General features: G+C 33.7%; 1 pseudogene; it reads left to right on the forward strand.

The window, feature by feature from the left end:
* Positions 1-2,529: 2,529 nt before the first annotated feature.
* Positions 2,530-7,213, forward strand: LOC136137533 (kinetochore-associated protein NSL1 homolog pseudogene; annotated as a pseudogene).
* Positions 7,214-8,323: the final 1,110 nt, after the last annotated feature.

Raw genomic sequence — 8,323 nt, forward strand, 5'->3', positions numbered from 1 at the left:
CCTTAACAGCTCATAGACTGGAAACAAAATCTGAGATGAGTAGACCAGCCACAAACATACTTGGACTATCCCTCCAAAGAATTTCAAGATTCAAATTATTAAATTATAACACAGAAATATTTCATGTGCTTATACAATGTAATTATGTAACTAAACAGAATATTAGAATTTTAGGGTACAAATATTTTTGTGTTTATTTGATAAATTGTATTGTTTAAGTAAAACTTTTAAGTAATAATTGTTTATTTATTTGCAATGCATATTTCTTTTATTGGGAGGTAAATGGTCACCTCATCTAATCTTGAATTAAAATTTTTTCAAATGAACTCATTACATTGTCAAATAACAAAAATATTACAATTTAGCAATGAGTTTGGTGTCCTTTAATTTAAGGGAAAATAATCCATGGATTGGGGGAGTATGGTGCCTCACAAACAGAGGAGCAGATTTCCCTAAGGATTTTGGGCAAGAGCAAGTTTTATAGAGCATTCGAAGCCCCAGTGCAGAAACAAGGCATGATTGACTAGAAGTTTGAGGATTTCCTGGTAAAGTTAGCAAGTCCTGTTTTCTAGGGAAAGGTGAGTTAGTTAGAGCTGAGTTGGAGGATTGTGATTGGTGTATGTTAGTTCTCCTAGACAGTGAGACATTTCTCCTGAATGCAGGTTGATTTAGGTTTAGATTTGTGGTGTGGGTGGGACCACTGGGGCAGGCTTCATTTTGTGGGTCCCACTATAGGAAGTTCTTTATCAACATATACAAAATATATATAGCAAAATCTGAACTCAGGAATAGTTTTTCTAAGGTAATATGAAATGTATTCCTCCTATCATCTTTTCAGCCAGAATTTGCTTTATATATGTATTCTAGCTATTAATATTAGGTCATTCCATATGAAATCACACAAAGCCAAGCACTTTAGTGATGATAATTCTGATGAATGTATTTTAATTTTTACACATTTACTAAATCACAACTAAATTTTAAGTGTTTACATTTATAACCTTCTGAAAATCATTCCTGAAACACTTACTAGATGTGTTATGATTCGCACGGTTTTAAAGTTCCCAGACACTTTCCTCCAGGGCACCAATATTTTTCAGAAGGCTGTGGTTGGTTATGTGGTACAAAGCCAAGTCTTTCTTCTACAAACTTCATTTTAAAAATCAGAGAAAGAAAATTAATTTGTAACATTTACAAAATAAATTTGTAAATTTATTTGTAACAATCCGCATATTACCTTCAGATTTATCTAATAATACATAAACTAGATCACTTTTTCAGACAATATAGCTTTAAGTTGAGTAGGATTTACTCCTAATTTATCCATTATTTAAATATCAAATGAAATATTTACTATTTTACCTAACATAATATCTATTCTGCAATATTTCACAACGAAATTATGTTGTTTATCTCCAGATTAATATGGGTTAGATCTTGGATCAAGTCTTGAAGTTTCCAATTTACATCAAATCATAACATAAATTTCAGTTACATATGCATATTTAAGAATTTAGCCCAGGGCTTCCCTGGTGGCGCAGTGGTTGAGAGTCCTCCTGCCGATGCAGGGGACGCGGGTTCGTGCCCCTGTCCGGGAAGATCCCACATGCCGTGGAGCGGCAGGCCCGTGAGCCATGGCCGTTGAGCCTACGCGTCCGGAGCCTGTGCTCCGCAATGGGAGAGGCTACAACAGTGAGAGGACCGCGTACCACAAAAAAAATAAATAAATAAATAAAAAATAAAGAATTTAGCCCAGATGGTCTGAAAAGTTACCAATAGTGCATGCATTGGCCCTTCCAATTTCAATTTTGAGATGTCTTGTGGTCATACTATCTTTATGTCATCTGGCTGAAGAACTCTTTTAAAAAGAGTTACAGGCTGCAGATTAAATTTATGGGATTATGTTGCTGTTTTTCTTGATAGATTAAATGTTTGATGTTTATGAGACCTTGTAAATAATTTTGTAAAGTAAATAAAACTCATTGTAACAGGGTCTCATGTTCATCCTAATGTATATTTTTCCCAGAGTTTAGGTATGTCTAGGTAAATATAGGGATTAGTGGCATGTCTTTCTGCCCTACCCCCAGCCTCATTATTTTTACATATGGGAATAAAGGGGTCTTGAGAGCTAAATCATTTAGAGAAGACTGCAGGAGCACAAGTGTAGTTAAAAAAAAAATGTCTAACTTGGAAAGAAGTGTTAATTCTCAGGGCATCACAGTGCCTAGCACTCAGTGTCTGACAATGTTTCAGTCTCCTAAAGTCATGAATTAATTTTAAATTGAGAAATTTGGGGAATTCCCTGGCAGTCTGGTAGTTAGGACTCTGAGCTTTCACTGCCGAGGGCCCAGGTTCAATCTCTGGTTGGGGATCTAAGATCCCACAAGCTGTGCAGTGCAGCCAAAAAAAAAAAAAAAAAAAACTGAGAAGCCTGTAATAAAAGAGCAAGAAAACAATTCTTTGTTTTTACATGCCATTGCACAGTCTATGCAACTTTGAGAGAGCAAAATGGTGTTAGTATTTCTGACAATGTCTGCAGCATTGAAGGTTAGTGTTTTCAACATCAGTATCATCAGAAAACAGCACCCAGTATAAATATTAGCTTCTTTGGCATGTCCAACATTGTTGACAAAGATATTAGTAGTCTTCATCAGGACTGATAACTTCAGTGGGCACCAGCTGTTGATTTGCTGCTGTTGACATTGTCATCAATGGATGACAAGAAGAGTGAAGACTGAGAATACTGAGAGTTTTCAAAATTACATAGGATAGACTGTGAGAAAGACATACTTCTGATTTCTACTGTGACTCAGCCTTACCGTTCTACAGCTCCCACTCCTTCCCCTTCCAGCCTGGTAAATAAGTGATACATTATTAAACAGTGGTAGAAACGACATACGGAATTGAAATTGTTATTCTTTGCTGCTTTATTTTGATTCAACCTATCTTTCATTGACTCAAATCTAGTTATATGAATATTATTACTCTAAAACATAAATAATATGCATATTATAATTTTTTGCTATTATCACAATAAAAATAATTATAAATATTGTGAATGTTTACACAGTACAATTATGCAAATTTTAAGGACATCTTTCCATAATGGGACATTTCTTCAAATATCTGATGCATCACAGCCAAAATGGGAAGTCTCAAGGTAGGAATAAAGTTAACCAAAAAAGTGCTCCCTGTGTCTCTTGAGAAGTGTACAAATACTCAATAAACATTAATAAGTGAGTACAACCTAGTCTTACCTAAAAAATAAAAATTTTTGTTTTAAAAATATTTATTTATTTTTTCTTGGCCTCGCCATGCTATGCAGCTTGTGGGATCTTAGTTCCTGAACAGAGATCAAACCTGGGCCCTCAGCAATAAAAGTGTGGAGTCCTAACCACTTGTTTGCCAGGGAGTTCCCCCCAAAATACTAATTTAATAGCAAATTCATTTAGTATTTTGTACATATGTACATAGTACACATTTAATAATCTTTGTTAAACATATCCTACTAATGCATATGTTATAGATGTTCCTGTCAGAAAAGAGCATAACCCACAATTTTGGTTTTCATTTATTTGTATCAAAAATTTTTTTGACTTCTCTGTAAACTTGAATGGCAAATCTTCTGAGATAACGACATGTAGGAACAGAAATATTGTTCCATGTGGGGAGATGCGACAATTTCTGTAGTGTCCTTTCTTTGTACTCATCCCTCCCAATATGCTTATTATTTTTTAACACCTTTATTGGAGTATAATTGGTTTACAATGATGTGTTAGTTTCTGCTTTATAACAAAGTGAATCAGCTATACATATGCATATATCCCCATATCTCCTACCTCTCTCAAAACTCAATAACTACTGACCAACTGCATTTTAATTACAAGAAAAAAATACCTTTGAATTCTACTAAGCACACAATTTATTCAGAAATTATTAATCAGAATTTCAGGACTCAAGACATTTAAATTAATTTATTCTTTAAAGATGAAAACAGATTGCCCAACAGGAAAGGAAAACTTTAAAGGCACTTTCTACAAGAAGCTTAAAGAACTCATCAGGCATTGCTGAAGCCTTGGGGTAAGGAGAAAAAAATCTTTTTGATAAATTAAGTATATGTGACTCAAATACAGCATAATTTTATTCACATTACATTTTATTACATAAATTAAAAAAATTGGAGATTTGCTGTACCCAGAATGATTGATGAATTATATCTGCTGATTATTCAATCTTGTAGTGATAAAAAACATATGCTCCTCTTTGCTTTGGTTTCTCAATCTTTCATCTAAGTATCTATATGATACCTATGTAGTTGTATTTAATTTTTGAACTGCATAGTCAAAAATCAAATTATATTTCCCTTTATTCTTTCTCTTTGATTCATGATTCCTTCTGAGAAATGGGCTCACCAAAAAGATAATCATAAGATATACTTGTCTAAGTACTTGATAATTTGATAGTGATTTACATTCAATTCCAAAGCACATTAATGAGTAATGTCTCTCATTCTTTCTACTCATACAGAATATATTACTATTATAATCCACTACTTATTTTGAGCTCTACTCTTAGTTATATCACCTTTCTCACTGAAAACATTTTGTTCATAATATATTTCTAGCTGTTTTAGTTTCCCAAATTCAAGTTCCTTTGAAAAATCCCCTCACTATATCTAGTTCAACTGCAGGGACCCTGTATGTTTCTTGATACAGTGTCTTGATTATGTTAAGTGCCTAACAGTGCATACTTTAGAGATATATTAATATAATCCCAAACAGATGGTCCAATGATAAAAATTATATATATTCTCAAGGTGATGTAATAAAAATGATCTCTGGTACAAATGAGTAAAATGAAGGATCACTTATAATAATAACTCTTTAAAGGATATGATCAAAGAACATTTTTTTTTAAATTACAAATGGAGGCTTTGAAGAACATTAAGGTTTGAATACATTTGCTTCAAGCAAGCATGCTGTAGATATTACTTATATGTCTTTACTTCCCAGCAAAAGAGAGGAGACTACACTGTTTACCCTGAAGAACATTTTACAAGCCACAACAATCTTGAAGGCAACACTTTTTTAACTATTCAATAATTATTTGTTTGAACTGCTTTAAAAATATTGTTACTTATTAGAGTATTTGCATGATTTTCCACTCAAATTTGCATACAACATACATGTCTAAGCATGAAAATCTTTATCTTAAATCAAGCAAAGCTACAAACTAGGTAAAAATCAACAGCATAATATATTTTTAAATGATCAATTTAACTTTATCAAAATTAACAATTTCTGTTCTACAAAAGACACTGTTGAAAGAATGAAAGACAAGCCATAGACTTGAGAAAATATTTCCAATACATATATGTTAAATAAGTTGTATCTAGAATAAAAAATAGCTTTTGAAACTCAATAATAATAAAACATCAACCCAACTTTAAAAACAGTTAAAGATTTGAATAAACCCTTCATTAAAGAAAATACACAGAAGGCTAAGAAACATATGAAAAGATGGCATCTTTAGTAAGTAGGGAAAATGCAAATTAAAACTATGATGAGATGCTATTATATACCTATGGATTGGCTAAAATTTATAAAAGATTTATTATGCCAAGTTCTTTCAAGATCAGAGGAACCATAACTCTCATCCTTTGCTCATGGGATTAAAATATGCTAAGGTCACTTTGAAAAATATTTTTGCAGTTGCTTGCAAAGTTAAACATATGCTTATTAAATGACCCAGCAATCTCAATCTAACAGCAATGAAGATTTGTGGTTTTGCAAAAAAATCTGTACACAACTGTTTGCATCAGCTGTTTAATAATCTTCCCACTGAAGACAACCTAACTGACATTCAGTGGTGAATAGATGAACAAGCTCTGGCCCATACAATGAAATACTACTCAGCACTAAAAAAGAAGTAAACTAGCGACATGCAACAGGCAAATCTCAAATGTGTTATGCTTAGTAAAAAGCCAGATTCAAAGAGCAGAATCATGTGCTATATGATTCCTTTTATATACACTTCTGGACAAGGTATGGTACAGGGACAGAAAAAAATCTGTAAACAGATGTTTATAGCAGCTTTATTTATAATTGCCAAAACTTGGAAGCAACTAAAATGTCCTTCAGTAGATGAATGGAGAAATAAACTGTGGTACACCCAGACAATGGAATATTATTCAGCACTAAAAATAAATGAGCTATCAAGCCATGGAAAGACATGGAGGAATCTTAAATGTATTTTATGAGTGAAAGAAGCCAATCTGAAAAGACTACATGGTGTAAGATTCCAAATACTTAATATTCTGGAAAAAGAAAAACTATGGAAACAGTAAAAAAGATCAATAGTGCCAGGGTGGCATAAGGGGGAAGATGAATAGGCAGAGTACAGAAGATTTTTAGGACAGTGAATATGCTCTGCAGTGGTGGATACATGTACGTTTGTCCAAACCCATAGAATGTACAACACCAAGAGCAAACTTAATGATTTGCCAATGTAGGTTCATCCTTGGTATCAAATATACCATTCTAGTGAGTGATGTTGTTAATGGAGGAGGCTATGCATGTTTTGGGACAGGGAGTATATGGGGAATCTCTGTAACTAGAACTGCTCTAATTTTTTTTTTTTTTTTTTTTTAAATAAGAGACAAATAGGAGTAGGTGGCCCTTTCTCCTCCGCGGGACATGGGGAGTGTGGCCTGGACAGACGATGGGGCCTCTGTCCTTGCCACCTCCAGAAAAGACTTCTGAGTGAGCTGCACCTCGAAGCGGGCCTTGACAGAAATGCTAGAACTGTGCGTCCGCTTAGTGCAAAAGCTGGGGACGCGCTGCCAGAGGAGACTCGGGAGCCCGTGTTGCGAGATGCACAGTGGACTTTTGAAACAGCTGTGCAAGAGAATGTCAGCATTAATGGGCAAGCATGGCAAGAAGCTTCAGACAATTACTTTATGGATTCTGATATCAAAGTCCTTGAAGACTAGTTTGATGAAGTCATAGTCAATATAGCCACAAAATGTAAGCAGTATCCCAGAAAGATCCTTGAATATGTCATCAAAATCATGAAATCAAAACAAGAAATTCTGAAGCAGCACCACCCTTTTGTACATTCATTGGACCTAAAATATGACCCTGATCCAACTAAAGACTGCCCCCAGAGAAAATGGTATCCATTGAGGCCAAAGAGAATCAGTGTTTACACATAAACTCTTTTTGTTCATCTTGGAAGTTGAGATTAGGCACTATCAAACATTTAGATTATAGCTTAATGCCTGGATGGGACTTCATTTAAAACAACAGATAAGTAGTGATTCTTTTATACAAATATAGTAGCTCTATGCTGGGGTATGATATATTGTATTCCTTTCTTCGCCTTTGCATTGATAGTCAATGAAAAGCGTATTGTTTGAATATTGGCACAAAGCCCGTCAATTGTCATTAAGAGTGCAAACTTTTACTGTCATTGAATACAATCAACACTTGGCTGACTTACAGCTTTTATGGAATTTCAGAAGTAATGTATTCCATTGGGTTTCCTGGTTATACATCTTTCTCTAAAAAAAACAAAAGAAGAGCTGTGTAACTGTTGTCATTATTTAAGGGCTGAAAGTCATGCCCTCCTCAAAGCAGTTTGATTTTTTAAATTAACGTACAGATGACAAGACTGACTCTGACTTTGTTACTCTAAATTTTGATAATTTGGATTTGTGGGATTAACTTTAGGATTTTTTGGTTTTGTTTTATAAGACAAAGACAATGATTATTTGTGTAAGAATTTCTCTTAGAAATAAAAATTGGCATGTACGCAATGTTTCTAACCCACACTTTTGTTTTCCGTAGATCTCTTAACCTTTAAACATAATTTGACTTGGAACTAATAGTTTCTTTTCAGGATTTCTCACTATTTCTTTGTAAATGACTCCAGTTCAAAAATATATATCAGATTATTACATTAAACAAACTGTCATTGTGGAACAAATATAGGTACAATCATACTGAACTATTTTACATTTAAGAATGTTTATATATCAAGTATATAATCATTGGTAGAAGTCTGAGAAAACTATATTGCCTATACTTCTAACATTTAACTACAGTTTCTTATCCCTTATTGTGTCTCTTACATTAATGCAATGTAGGCAGGGTCATCTAATTTGCCAGCTGTTTCCCTATTAATGACTCAATACCTTCATTCCTTTGCAGAGGAATTTACTAATCATGAGGGTGGAAAATCTTTGCTTCTCTTGTTCATTATGTCTTAATAATCATAAAGATCTAAATGTGAGAGAAAATCTGTCACAGTGAAGAAAACTTAC

This window comes from Phocoena phocoena, chromosome 18 (genome assembly GCF_963924675.1).
Source record: "Phocoena phocoena chromosome 18, mPhoPho1.1, whole genome shotgun sequence".
Taxonomy (NCBI): Eukaryota; Metazoa; Chordata; class Mammalia; order Artiodactyla; family Phocoenidae; genus Phocoena; species Phocoena phocoena.